The sequence below is a fragment of the Electrophorus electricus genome, chromosome 7, assembly GCF_013358815.1.
Source record: "Electrophorus electricus isolate fEleEle1 chromosome 7, fEleEle1.pri, whole genome shotgun sequence".
Lineage (NCBI taxonomy): Eukaryota > Metazoa > Chordata > Actinopteri > Gymnotiformes > Gymnotidae > Electrophorus > Electrophorus electricus.
In genome coordinates, this window is record NC_049541.1 from 28,554,350 (window position 1) to 28,570,200 (window position 15,851).

Consider the following 15,851-nt stretch of genomic DNA (forward strand, 5'->3'; position numbering starts at 1 on the left):
CTATTATTACATAAACACACACACACACACACACACATACACTTCTTACACCGGGACCAAAGCATAAACACAATAACCCCGTGAGACCCTGTTCCTAACATAACTATTAGGACACGGGAATTCTGAAATATGATGTAAACATAACATTTAAAAACATTGCTTAGTTTATAGCTGTTGCTGGTTATAAATAGCAGAGCACAAACTAACCATGTGTGTGCTATGTCCCCTGTGTATACAGTGTGATAACTGTAGGGGGTACCCTGAAGGTACTTCTCTTTCAGCCCCCCACTCCCGTATATCCAATAAAACATGACCAAAACAGGAACTCATCTGGAATTAGCTAAATGGAATGAGATCTAATTAGCATGCAAGCTCTTAAAATGATCTTCCATTCATATGTTTCATCTCATCTCAGTTTCTGTAGGGTTTACTACTACCAAGAGGTCTTAGTTTACAAAGTGCTTTACAGAAAACAGAATGAATAGAGGATTAGTAATCACATCCTGAGATCTGTCACCTCAGGAAAGTATTAAAATTAAAAGAAAAAAAGAAAAGAAAAAAAAGGAAGAACATAAAATAAAGACAAAACAAATTAAAAGAGAAGAAAAGTAAAATAATTTCTCATTGCATTCTTCAAATAATTTTAAGAGAGACATTAAAGGAATGAATATTTTAAAATAAATACAAATAATTAATTTATGAATAGGTTAACTGAAAGGTCAATTAAGACCAAATTTCTACCCATCGAGATGACACATCCCAAAGTACAAATAATACGCTATATAACTTGTTAATATTGCATGGTTAGTTATATTTTTATTTATCTATCTTTTAATTTATTTTTTCCATTTATTTGTTTTAAATTATTCTTGGCCTTCAACAAATCTCTAGATGAGACAGATTTTAATAAACCGTGCATGCATGGACACACACACACACACACACACACACACACACATACACACACACACGCACACACACATACATACACACACATACATATTTAAACAGCAGTTTGTTATATCCTTTCTCACAGAGTGAGAGGAAGTGAACCACATCCAAAAAATGAAGAAATTATTTTATTCAACTGTTTTCTTTGAGGACCGAAGTGGCTGGTGCATTCAGACGGGTGTGGGTGTATTTCCTAAAGGAAAACAGGGTACAACATATATTGTACCTATAAACTATTTTCTCACTCAAATGGGAAATCGCATGCAAATTTTGCTGAAATGTGTGAACCACTTTACACTTTAAAAGTACAATGTTATCAGCCCCCAACCTAACCAAGAAAGTTGAAACAAAACCTTTTTCAAACATTAACCTAACTGTAAACATTAACCCTAACCCTAAACTTAACCCTAACCCTGAACATTACCCCTAACCCTAAACAAAAACCCTAACCTTAACCCTAAACATTAACCCTAACCCTAAACCTTTCACCATTTCTGTCCTGCTGGTATTCCATCGCTTTCTCTTCATTATCTCTTTCACACCTGCACACATCATGGAAAGATGGCTATCACAGATTTGCTTAATAAAGCACATCTTCTCTCCCTCTTTACTGCAAGTAAAGCACTTTGAAGACACTCCTTTTCCCTTTGTGTTCTACACACAATGTGTGATAGGGGATGAGTAAGGGTGCAGAATAGAAGAAAAGAAAAAACAGCAGACAGGACCACACACACCTCCACCAGACCACAGCAAATCTATTTATCTTTCTTTCATGATTTAGTAGACAGAAAACAAGAATGAATCATTAAATTGTGTGTTAATGGTTAGATTAGATTCCTCATAGTCAGTCTCCAGACCAGCCTGTGTTGGTCACAGCAGATATTACAGATTCTTATGTTGAGGATCAAAGTGATGTGCCTTTGATCTCTGGAGAAAGAAAACCAGAGTTTTCATATCAAAGGGTAAATCAGAGAGGAAGAATGCTTGGAGTATGATGGGTGGTTGTGTGTGTGTGTGTGTGTGTGTGTGTGTGTGTGTGTGTGTGTGTGTGTGTCCTCAGGATTTGAGCCTGCATACTCAGGGTTCAGCATATTCATATCCTCTCAGGACTTTGTTCTATACTGTCCTCATTGTTCTCATTGTAATGAGGATGTGCAAGTGTGGGAACATGGCTCCCTTGAGCAGGAATGTCAATGTGTCTAGAGCTGTTATGCTGTATTAGGCATTGTGTCGGACACCTCGGCTAGTGTTTATCATGTGGATGTCTATTTTCTTAAGTGGATCTGGTGTTTGACTCATGAGTCAGCCTGAGGTTGTCTGGCCCCTTTAGTGTGGTGTGTGTGGAGAGGCCTGGTTAAACATGACTCATTTACTGGGCTTTGGTGAGATGGTTGTCCTATAAAAAGAAAGATCACAATTATATCTGTAGAGTGACTGTCTCTCATTCCACCTCCTGCTCTGTTTCCTCCCTTCCAGCAGGAGATTTTCTCTCATTCTCTCTCTCTTTCAAGCTTTTGAATCTCTCTCCTCTATCGTTTCTCCATTCCTGTCTCTCTCTCTCTCATGAGAGGAATTAAGATTTATGAGATTTTTGGGACCTGTGTAAACACTTAAAATTCATTCTTCTCATTGATCCATGGGACAGAAGTCAAATGGGCATGAGTGCAGCTGGGTCAGGGGTCAGAGGGTCTGGGGTCAGATGAGTTCATTGAGGTTTTGTGGGTCAGGAAATTCCCCCAAGCTGCTGAGTTGATTTTCTCCTCAGCACAGTGCTGACCTGTTTTAGCCTTGACCTTCTGGCTGGAGTTCAGCCAGAGCTCCACGCTGTTCCCTCAGTCACAGCCTGCCTTTAACACCTACTAACTAATGTAGTGTCATAGCAAGCAGCACTAACTCCAAGGACACATACACACATCTGTCACATAACAGTCAGAGTAGATACGGTGGGGGTGGGATGTTGTGTTTACTGAGCAGCTCCAATTCCCTGTGAAACCCAAAATGGGTAAACGAACAGTCATACGTGCTTATTAGTCACAGTCATAGTGAGTGAAAACAGTTTTGCTGTTTTTGGTCAACAAAGCTTCCAGGAGTAGAAAAGACTATGGAGGGTTCCTTTCTGGATGAGATGCTTCTTGGCTTCTATAATATTTATATTTCACTGACCCCTTTTGTGGTATTTCATATAAAACCATTTATGTGACCATTATTTGAAGTCTAACACTTACAGTAGATCATGTAGAGGCCTGTCTGCCTCTAAAAGAAGGGTGATTCTAATAGAACAATAATAAACCATTGGCTAGTGGTCATAGTACTAATGAATGCAATGCCATTCATTAGTAATGATATATTAATAGCATTATTAGTAGCATCAGACAGAGGGCAACCACATCTTTATAGCTACAAGATAATAATATCTAAACCATGTATAGCCCTATCATACAGTTAGCACTTGTGCCCAGCCTGAGCATGAGAGGTCAGTGAGCAGGCTAAATCTAGCATCAGCTCAATCAGGAGTGGAACCAACCATGGCTCCAGAAACCAACCAAGTCCACGCCTTTGAGGAAAGGTGTCCCTTTAGGGTAAATCCCCAGTCTTAAAGAAGCAGGAACTTCAAAGGACTTGAAACAGATGGGCCCTGGGGGAGGTGCAGTAGTTAATGAGAGTAAAATGTCCTGGGCATCCCCCAGTCAAACTTGTTCAAAACTAAACAGTGTTCTCTAATGTCATGCATAACACGGACATGGTTCATTACGTAATATGTAATAGAGTGTAATATGTGCTCTCATAAAACTTTCAAGCAACAAATGCTCAAAACATGCATGTTGAAATGGAAAAGGACCAAACCTGTAATTCAGAATCTAAAGACCTAAAGGACAAGGTCACACTATGTTTCACACAGCATCTGTTCGAAAGGCTTCTGGAGACTAAGCACATGGAAAGGACCTGCATGGGTCCTTGCTGCTTGGTCAGGGATTTTCACAATAGGCAGTACATGTTCTTTGGTTTTGGATCAGGTATAAATGCCAGGGTTAAACCCAGATCCAGGGTCAGCTCACCAGCTAGAAACAACATTGATTATCAGATCGTCAGCTCTTATGCCTACGCATCATGACCATGGGAAGGGTAGGCAAACTGTTGTCACTCCTGCAGGGTGGAGAGTGGTTGCTGGATGGTCTATGACCACACCAACTACATGGGCAGCCAGCACTTCCACAGGAGGAGCGTGTACACAGACTGCCTGGGCCTGTGGGGTGGGAGCAGCTGGCCCAGGTCCTGCAGCCTGATCTCCATGGTAGGACTTTAGATCTGACTTAGGTTAGTGAACGGACATGTTACAACAGCGTCATTACCAATGTGACAGGCTTGGTTCTCTTCTCAAACAGCACAGGGAGCCTACAGAGTGATATATGACAGGGAGAACCTTATTGGCCAGAGGTGACAGACAACTGCGACTCCTTCACTGATTGCTACCACTGGACCGGCAGCTGCTACTTCTGCCACGTGTTGGACGGCCACTGGCTCATGTATGAGCATCCCCACTACAGTGGCAGGATGTAGTACTAGGATGTAGTACTTGGACTCATGATATCTCTTGATATCACGGATTTCTGGTATTAAATATAAACCCTAAGAAAACTTTTAAAAGAAGAGTCTGTCTGTTATTCTGTTTTTCTCAACTTGTACACACCCCCTGAACTAAAGTGTCCTGATTAGTCCCTTCCAGCTTTGGTGTTCCGTGTTTTCCCTGTCTTGTGTTATTTTAGTTCCATGCTGTAGTTTCATTTTCTCTGCCCCTTGTTTGATTGCTTACACCTGTCCCTCGTTTCTACCTTGTTAAGTTCATGTATTTAAACCCTGTCATGTTACTGGTGTCGATGCTGTTCATTGCATATTTATTCAAATGGTTGTGTTTCTTTGTACTCTGTGCCTTTGTGTTTTTCTTAGACTTTGTGTTTCCTAGCCTTCGTTATAGCCTGCTTCCCCTGTTTGCCTTCGTGTGTTTTGTTTGTTTAATTATGTATCCCCGTACTCTCCGTGTTGGCTCTATGACCCTGGACTGCTACAATGACTCTGATTTTGGATTTTCCAATAATAAATCTCACTCTTCTCCGCACATGCGTCCGCCTCTGAACCGCTCAACGTTATATAAAGTTCTCTTTCTCTGATGTATTCAAGCACAGGCTAATTTCAACATGTTTTATTTGTCTTTTTCATGTGCCCCTGATTTTTAAAAAAATCATAGAAGTGTTCAGGAAAACATTTGGCTCATCACACAGTGCACCCTAGTGTAACACTCAGGGTTAAGGTCAGGGTCAAGGTTAGGATTAGGGTTAGGGTTAGGCTCAGGGTCAGGGTTAGGGTTAAGGTCAGGGTTAGGGTCAGAGTTAGGCACATGACACTTATCTACTTCCGCATCACTGATACTGACTTTATGAGTTGTTATAGTTCCAGAATGATTTGAGCACTATAGGTATCATGTTGTTGAATGTATAATGATATAATAATGATATGATAATGATAATGATAATAATGACAGTATGATAATAATATAATAATGATCGCTGCATAGATTTGTGGAAAATGCTATGAATTAGCTTTTAGATCCTCAGACAATGACAAACTTAGTTTGGCTGAAATTAATCTTTCAGAAAGTAACTCAAGAAAACTCTGGTACTAGTTTACTGAAACTAATTTAAAATTGAGTAATGAAGTGTCAGCAATTACATCACAGATACATTACTGTAAAAATCTGCAATACAGTTAATTCATTTTACATTTATTTACTTTTTATGGACAACATTGTTTAATTTGTTTAGCGAGTGTGATGAGTCCATGACGTGATGTCCTATGTGTGATGTCACATGTATATAATATTTTCCAGCAGTCAAGCCTCACAATATAAAACTGATCTAGGATCAGGTGGAGCTGGTAGATGCAGTGACACTGGTGTGGAGGTGGAACTGGTGGGTACAGTTTCTCACTCTCTTTCTCTTTCTCACTGTCTTTCTTTTTTTTACTCTTTCTCTCTACTCTTGCCTCTGTCTCTTTTTCTTTCTTCTCTCTTCCTCTCTCTCTCAGTGTTTCCTCTTCTCTTGCTATCTTCTCTTCTCTTTAATGTTTCTCTCAATTCCCCATGGACCTGTGACTTCCTTCTCTTTCTGACCATTTCATAATGCAGTCCTTCTGTCACTCCACACAAACCACTTGTATGTGTGGTTGTATGTATGGGTGTGTGTGTGTTTGTGGTTATGTCTATGGGTGTGTGTACGTGTGGTTGTGTGTATTGGTGTATGTGTGTGTATGTGTGGTTGTGTGTATATGTGGTGTTGTGTATGTGTGGCTGTATGAATGGTTGTATGTATGTGTGGTTTTCTGTAAGGGTGGGTGGGTTGGTGTGTGTGTGGTTGTGTGTATATGTGGTGTTGTGTATGAGTGGGTGTGGGTATATGTGGTGTTATGTATGGGTGTGTGGGTGTATGTGTGGCTGTCTGTGTGGTTGTGTGTGGGGGGTTGTGTGTATGGGTCGGGGTGTATGTGTGGTTGTGTGAATGGGTGGGTGTGTATATGTGGTGTTGTGTAAGGGTGGGTGGGTGTATGAGTGTGTATGTGTGCGGTAAAAAAAAAAAAAACAGGTATGCCGAGAAACTTTTTGTTTAAAAGGCCAGGATAGATGTATATCAACATATCTATCTAGTGCTCGCCTCTCTGGTGTTTCCTGACTGTGTGGGATAACTGCTTTCTCATATATGTGTAATAAAACCTGCTCAAGTATGAGAAAGCAGCAAGACGTTTCCCCACCTGCTTTCAGTGAAGGGATTGAATCTGATGCAACTCAATTCCAAGAAGCGATATGGTGTGGAAGAGAAGGACGGGTAGAGAAGTAGTGGCTCTAATTAAAGTTAAAGTTGCCTTTGGGGGGACTTACAATCATTCCACACACAGTCTCACACACACATACACACACACAGTTTCATACACACACACAGTCCCACACATGCGCAAGTCACACACACAGTCAGGCACACAATCTCATGAATATATACACACACAGTGTCACACACACATACACAGTCTCATGCACACCCTCTCTTATACACATACATGCGCACAGTCTCATGCACACAGACACAGTCTCTCTTTCACACACACACACACACAGTCTTAAGCACAGTTTCATACACACAAACATAGTCTCACACCTGCACAGTCTTACACAGACATGCGTACAGTCTCATGCATACACACACAGTGTCGCACACATACTCCCACAGACTCACACACACACAATTAGAGAAGCAGTCACATATAAGTAATAAAAGATAAATGTGTAAACATAAGTATATATAAGCAGTTCCCCCACTCTCTCAGTCTCTCACACCTACACACACATACAGAGGAAGGTGATTCGAGGGGGAGTTAAATAGAGCAAGACCACTAGATCTTTATTCATGCCAGTCAGTGCCTGACCAAGTGGCACAGTCACTTCCCCCCACGAGCTCCCAACCATGTATACAAACACACATACACACACACACACATGCAAACACACACATACACATGCACACAAAAACTTATGAACACACACACGCATACATAACATATGCACACACACGTACACACAGACTCAGAAATAATACACACGCACGCACACATATGCACGCACACACTCACATACATGCACGTGCGCACAACACACACACACACACACAATCACACATCTCATCAATTTTCTGTGACCAATACTAGTACTCTTTGGCACGTTGTTGGTCTCTAACAGGCTTCTTGGTCATGTAGTAACTGTATTTTCTGTAGTACAAGCAAGGTGAGCAGTGAGTTAGGGTTACAGTTACAGTTAAGGTTACAGTTAAGGTTAGGGTTACACTTAGGTTTACAGTTAAGGTTAGGGTTACAGTTAGGCTTATGGTGAGCATTGAGTTCATATATGATCAAACCTGGATGGGATTTTCCCCCATCTTACTGCTTGTAAGTTTTTTTACACAATTAAACACCACAGAGCTCCTCGCTGTATGCACTAAACACATAATTCACTTGCACTCATTTTCTTCAGAAAGTTAATGAAACATTGTGTCGTAGAGTTAACCCTAACCATAACCATAACCCTGGTGCATGGCCCTAAAGGGGATAAAATAATTTCTGATGACTCAGTGAGTGATGAGCTGTTTTGACAGTCTTAGAGACTGTGATAGTCAGTCTAACTATGTGGACAATCAGATCAAATATTCCCACAGTGTCTTGGAGACTGTGCTTGTCTAACTATGTGGACAATTAGCTGAAATGTTCCCACTATTTTTTCAGAGACTATCCCATGACTACCCTTTTGTAGGCCACCCAGTGAGGAAGAAGTGATAAATCATTTTCTGGCAGTATGGGTTTCACACTAATTCCAACATTCTCCAGTATGAGTATTAATTGCACACTTACGTTACATACCTAATCCTAATCCTAACACACTTATGTTATTTACCTAACCCTAACCCTAACACACATATATTATTTACCTAACCCTAACCCTAAAACACTCACGTTATATACCTAACCCTAACCCTAACCCTGACACACATTATATATTTTAATATTTCTATTTGAGAATGCCTTAGTTTTTTTGTGCCACAAGGGATAGAAGTATAATTGCATATGTGTGGCTGTGTTTGTGAGATGAATTTTGTGTGGGAGAATTTGTTGAAAAATGTTTTTAAAAACCTACACACACTTTGCTCACCTCAGCCCTGTTAAGCAGCTGCTCTACTTGCTAACGGCACATCTGAAAACTGTGCAGTGGGTTATTTTGCTTCCCTGTGTACTCACACACAGCCATACACACTGCATGGTTCGCTAGGAGACAGTCATCTAGAATGGCATACAGAGGTGCAGCCTGAGTCACTTGCCATGCATGCTGTCACTGCAGGCTGGCAGTGGTCATCGCTTCAAAAGTAATAAAGTGGAAGAAAATACACAAACATCACAGCATGTGGCAGACTGAGAACAATGGTCTGATGTTAGTGTCTGTGAGTGGGAGGGTAAGTGTGAGGTGTCTCAGTAGGAGGGTTAGTGGGAGGTGTCTGAGTGGGAGGGTGAGTGGGAGGTGTCTGAGTGGGAGGGTGAGTGGGAGATGGCTGATTCTCATCCTGCTGGGGACAGATATGGTCTCTGTGTGTTAGTGGACACTCGTCCACATCTGATGTCAAAGTGGAGAAGTAAAATGGTAGTTACAAAGGTGACATATTGCCTGTACATGGAGGCAGGAAGGAAGTGAGGGGAAATGAGAACCACTGCTGAGAAGGGAGAGTGGAGGAAAGCAACAGGAGGACAGGACAGTAGGGAAAAGGCCAAGCCAAGGTTCACGCGGTTACCTGTCTCTCACAAGTTCCCAAGCCAAACAGAGAGTCTGACAAATCCCCCAAAATGCTCTGTTCCTGCATATCCTCATGCTGGCTTTTGAGAAGTGTCATATATTTTACTCCACTGTTTGTTTTTAGAACTGACATAATTTATGTAAATTAGATATTTAGAACTGATCTTATTTATGTACATTATATATTTAGCTTGGGTCACAACCTGGCCCCTCCTCCTTGACTGCTCCCCATGTCCGTGTGATATCTTCTTTGTGTGTGTGTGTGTGTGTGTGTGTGTGTGTCTGTCTGTCTACATGGCCACGCCCCTCCTTTGTTAGTCAGTTATGTGTTACACCTGTCCCTCTTTAAAGTGGTTGATAACGTATATTTACATCCTTGTGTTATAGTCATTCTTTGTCTATGTTTCACTCCATCTTTCTCACATATCTCTATTGTTACCTTTGCTTCTGCCACTCACTGTGTTTAGCCGTTTATTGTGTTTGTCTTGCTAGCATAATGCCGTTCTTCATGTTTTAGTTTCATTTTGTTCCGTGTTAATAAACGTCTGTGTTGTTCAACGACGGCTCACCTCTGTATCCTGCCCATCTTCACGGCCTGCTGTGTTCTTAATCCGTCATAATGATTATGCAGTACCAGCGGACCTGGAGGGAGCTATTATGGCTTCATTAAATAAAACACAAGAATCCTCTCCCCCCCATTACCCTCCACAGATCCACATTATGAGTTTACGAGTAATTAAAGGGTAAACATAACTCTAGAAATTAGTGGGGCCACGATGTCCTGCCTGTCCCCCTGGGCAGGCTAGTGGATGTCCATGGAGACTCACTAAACCCTTTGTTTGCTTATTTGTTTGTTTTAGTAATGGAAACATTAACTCATAAAGTGAAGTTTTACAGTTAAGCGGGGTTCACTTATGTCATGGGAGATTCATAAAAAATGATGCCTTGGTCCTGAGGCTCTACCATGGCTGGGTATCTACTGTGGCTAGATCTTAACTCACATAACCCAGCATTACCGTCACCATGAGCTTGCCTTAGAACTCATAACAGTCAATAGGTATCCTCATTGAATTGAGGTTTAAAATGAAGGCAAACATTCTGCTTTAGCATCAGAAACATAATAATGAAGGGTAAACCTAGAAACAAGACAGCCCTAAAAACTAATCATATTCGTTCTCATAGCAAAAATGAAATTTTGACCGGCAGTAGCAATTTTGACAAAAAATAGTTGATGCCAGGAACCCCTGTAAAGCAAAACACTGATTTAGGTAATGGGAATAGGCCTAAAATTCAAATAAAAAACTACTTCTAATTAAGACATATCTTATCTACCAGTCTAGCTTCTAAATCTGCCACTTGTAGAAATTTATCTGAATGGTGTAATGGGTCTATAAACTCCATTGGGCAGACAGGATGAAGGGTAGGGTAAGTGTTAGGGTTAGGGAAAGTGTTAGGGTTAGGGTTTAAAGACTTCAGAACATCCACTGCACATGGCAAGGAGGAGTTCAGCATACTTCAGAACATCCACTGAGTAAATACCCTGCATCTTAAACAGCTCCATGAGAAATGTAAACAGATGCTTAAAAAACTGCAAACATGCACACTCTTTCTTCTTCCATTTCTCAGTGTCTCTCTCTGATTGTGTGTGTGTGTATACACAATGAAAGTTAAAAAGGCTGTGTTTTCAGTCAGGTATGCATTATATAGTTTTTTTTTTTCACCACATCAGTTTCTGTTTTTCATTCCTAAACATTCAATGTCAGTTTCATAAAGGCTGATTTACATAGGACATTTATATTTACATATTACATTTACATTTACATAAGACATTTACATTTCATAAAACTGATTTACATAGTACATTTACATTTTGCACCACACAGCACCTGTAATATGCCATCAAGACACCTTAACATACACAGTCATGATGGGGCATTACAAACTCACCCTGATATAGCTTGATAGACAAACTGAATGCCATTAAAAGCCTCAAAATAGCACAGAGCATACAGCCCCTCCCCCATTATAGCCATGTTTTAAAGCTTGAAGAAGGAAATGAAGAGAGAAAGTGAGAGCTGGGTGGTGGGGGGAGGGGGTGGATGAGGGTTGAGCGGAAGGGTGTGACTGGACAAATCAGCATTTATTTACTCAAACAGTGACTTATCTCTGATTCTTTTTGAACTGCTTCTTGGCCGGGCCTCACCCCCTGATACCTATTTAAAAAATACTTGTGATTATAATAAATGCCCTTCCCTCCACCAGACTCCAAGCACCCACACCTTACCAGACACACAAGATGATAGGAGAGGAGTTGCACTTTTTTCATTAGTTATCACTCAGAGAACAGCATAGCTTTACCTACATTTTCATACACCATGGTCATTTACTCAACCTCCCCCCCACCCCCACCACCACCAAAAAACAGAACCGTGTTTGATGTCTGCAAAGATAGTGCAGTCAGAATATAAGTATTTAAATGCAGAATGTGTTAATTCCATGGTTCAGACATGATGTGTTATAGGTTGTAAAAGGCCCCTGCCTGACTTTGGATCTGAAAGGAAAAGAAAATATTTAAATGACTTTGTGTGGGAAAACTCCAGCCATATGTAACATATATGGGTGTGGGATATTGGCACACAAGAGGCAGGGTGGAGGAGTTCATAAATTTACATTTCACTCCTGGATCTCTGTGTGTCTTGTCAGAAGAACATTTGTGTACTAGAGTGTTAATAACCCATGTATACACACTTAACAGGTTTGGGTATTAGAGTATTAATAACCCATGTATACGCTCTTAAAATGTTAGGTGCTTGGTGACTGTAAGCAACAACACTGCCAACTCACTGGAATGTCTAACATTTACGTTACTTACATTTTCAGAATGTAGCAAACATTTTTATCCTGAGCAACGTACATACAATTATCAGTTGATAGCATGCATGCTCCCTGGAAATCAAACCCACAACCTTCATGATACTAGTACTTTGCTCCACCAGGTGTTCTAATGTTCTACCACAGTAGTAATCTTCTACCACAGTACTAATATTCTAATGTTCTAGTACAGTACGAATGTCCTGATGTTCTACCACAGTACTAATGTTCTACCACAGTACAAATGTTCTAATGTTCTACCACAGTACTAATGTTCTACCACAGTACGAATGTTCTACCACAGTACGAATGTTCTAATGTTCTACCACAGTACTAAGGTTCTTCCTCTTGGCTCATATAGACTCACACTTTCTCATGCCCATCAACTACTATATATTTATATGGGGTGTCAAATGTGAGACTTGTAGTTATGTTCAAAAGGAAAATTTCAGTTAAGATACCTGACTACTGTTTATTAAACAAAAGTATAGCATGTATAAAGCATTTGATAAGTGTCTTTATTGTAAATTAATTAAGCACCCACACATCAGCAGATGGGATTGAGTCCCTTCTTCCTACTTTAAAGAATAAGACATTTTATTTGCCCTTAATTTTACTAGGAAATGATACTGAAAGTGCGGACCTCGTGACATCTGGAGTTGGAGACACTGCTATAGTAAAATAACATCCCAGACATTAGAACATTTAACAGGATTCCTCTTAAACTTCAGTTTGTTAATAACCATTTTCATAACTGCAATAACACCATGATCCATTTTATGTAGAAAATCTGTCATATAATTAGGCAGTTGAGGATCACTTGGGTTTAACTTTCAGTTAGAAACTACCATTCCACAACCAGTGGGATTGATTGGACTGGTGTAGCAGAAAAAGAACTATCTGTATCTACAGTCTGTACTATACTGGAACTGCAGCTACAGTCTGTATTATAATACAATGGTGTGCCTATGAAAATAGAAACTATATGTCTGTCATTTTTAGTGAAAAAATCTTCAAATCTCAGTGTAATTACAATATTTAATATTTAATAACCAATTTATGACATCATATTACTTTTATAACCTTTTATAAAAAAGTATTGTGTATACATATTTCCAATTTAAAGTTATTTGATATAGTCTACAGAAAATGTGGACATAAAGTTACACAAGAAAACTGACATTTAACTTTAAAAAATTCAATTACCTTTTGAAAATATATGACTATGACTTTCTTCCACCCCCTCTGTCTGCCTCGCTGACTTCCTTCATGTCTGTTCTACATCAATGGGCATCATACCCCCCTCCCAGGGATCGTTTCCACTCATTTTTCTCTTCCTGTTTCTCACCTGCATCAAGACCCCACTACTGTTTACTCTGTAACAGGAATGAAAGCCAAGTTCTAATGTCACCGGGCAGAGTGGCTCACTCCTCAAACATCAGAGAGTGAAAGTTTGCTCACACTTTGATGGTCATTTCTTAGGTTGTTTGATGAGGCTGGTGATTCACTCCTGGTGGCTGGCCTCTGTTACTCCTACATGGGATGTCCCCAGTGAGTCAGGCTCCTTCCCCACCCCCTATATCCACCAATACCTCTTCTGTGTGGATGACTGTGTCAAGTTAATCTTACTTTGAGTCATGATATCACTCCAGTTCAGGAAGGTTGAACATGTCTCACATTCCCTTTTTATAAGACAGTAACTGTGCAAGAGCTCTGATTTGTTGCAAGTTCTTTAAAGAGGAAAAATTCTAATTTAGTCAGACCTTATAAATCAGGGTTTGTTTGTTTGTTTTTTTGGAAGAGTAAGAAAGAATTCAACAGCCCACACAGTTCACAGGTGCAGTGCTGTTTTTGTGTGTATAAGCAGTGAGGCACTCATAACTGTGAGAGCTGGTGTGGTTTTAATTTGAAGTTACATGGTGTTTTTCCCAAACATTATGTGGGGGCAGGTGCTGTGTGTCAGATCACAGGCCTATGTGTGACTAACATCTACATCTGTGCTACGCTGCCCTCCCATATGTTCCCTTGATCCAACTGCTTTTCATTTCCCAGAAGTACAAGTGCTTAAACCAGTTCAACGAGAAGCCCAAACAATCTGCAACATAGGGGAACTGGAAAGCCAGGAAGGGTTGACCATATATGTAAAGTACATTTAAAATTCATGGAACTAACAGGCCATATGTAATTGAAAACCCTTGTTTCTCAATGAGAAAAATGTCTGAGCAGTTATTAGCACATATTGTTATGACAAACGTTCAAACAACCACAGGTTTTTAGGAGGCCCATGACAACACTCCCTGTATTGAGCAGACATGTGCTGCCCTCTGCAGGCCAGGGCAAAACATTGCAAAGCAAACCATTTTAATAACCACCATCATTATTATTGATACGTAAAATATCTGCATCCACAGATTATGAAAATGTTTATTAAACTATATAATTCAGGTCTAGTACAGCCTTCCCATTAAGTAATTTTTGAACCTGGTTTGAAAAAAGTCGTAAATTCAGTCATATTTACGACACCAGCTCGAGTTCTGATGACCAGCGTAACGGATTTTGGCAGTGAGAAGATGGCGGAGGAGGAACGGAATGCGAAGGCTGAGAAACTCAAGGAGAAGGCGAATAATTACTTTAAAGGTAAAGGCAAACTGGGTGTCATTGAAAGAAATACGTCCATTAAAGGTTGTTCAATTATGTTGTCTGTCACAGTACAATATCTGTAGTGTGTATTGCGATAGTGCAGTTCTGCAGACTAGTTAGCTAGGGTAGGTTTGCTAGCCCTCCTCACGAAGCCGGTAGCGAATCAAACCGCTGTGCTTAGCGAGCTAAAGCTAGCTGGCTACTCTACTACAGCGTTACTGTAGCTAACCTGGGCAGGACGAAAAGGCTCTAACCCTCTCCACAACATAAAAGGCTCTGCTCCACACGTTTGGTGCACTAGTAGGTGAATAAGTGTTGTGTTCTCTACGTGTTGTTTTGATTAGCCAACGAGTTATCTCGCGCGCAGCTTAGCCATGCTACGCTAGCTAACCTAGCTATGAAACATACGAGCCGGAATAAACGAGCAAAGGAGCTTTCTGCCCGGGAGTTGTGTTGTCAGCGGTTCGTGAGTTAGTTTGAACCCTAACCGGAACCCTAATCCTAACGTGGAACAATTTTGGCTAACTTCTCACTTATATTTTACGAATTAGCGCGAGACAAAAAGGTTAATTCAAACAAAAGTAGTGATCTTTGACATTTTTGTTCTGTGACTTTCACTTTAAATGAAGCTGTAACACATTTTGCAAACTTTAACACGCTCAGCTAAACAGTATTTTCAAATATTAAAAGAAACTTCCACACACTATAGTTTATACTATTTCTACAGGATGAGAAATTGGCTACCTATCTCTGGTGCTATTCCTGCTGTCTGCGAGTAGAGTACTGAGTTTGCCCGCCTGATTTTTCCCCCCATAGAGATCATTTATGGTTGTCATATTTGTATTGTTCAAATGCAATTCCTGCTTTCAATATAGGGTCTAACATGTCATGGTTACCTTAGGCTACACTGTCCGCATGATTACTCAAAGATAACTAGCTAACCCTAGGTAGATAATTGTTCGAGTTTTCTCAAGTATACCGTCTGGTCGTGTGCTCCATAAATAATAGAAAGCTA

At 40.4% G+C, this 15,851-nt stretch overlaps 1 pseudogene; it reads left to right on the forward strand.

The window, feature by feature from the left end:
• The first annotated feature begins 3,476 nt into the window (after window positions 1–3,476).
• LOC118241748 lies at window positions 3,477–4,728 on the forward strand (annotated as a pseudogene).
• Window positions 4,729–15,851: the final 11,123 nt, after the last annotated feature.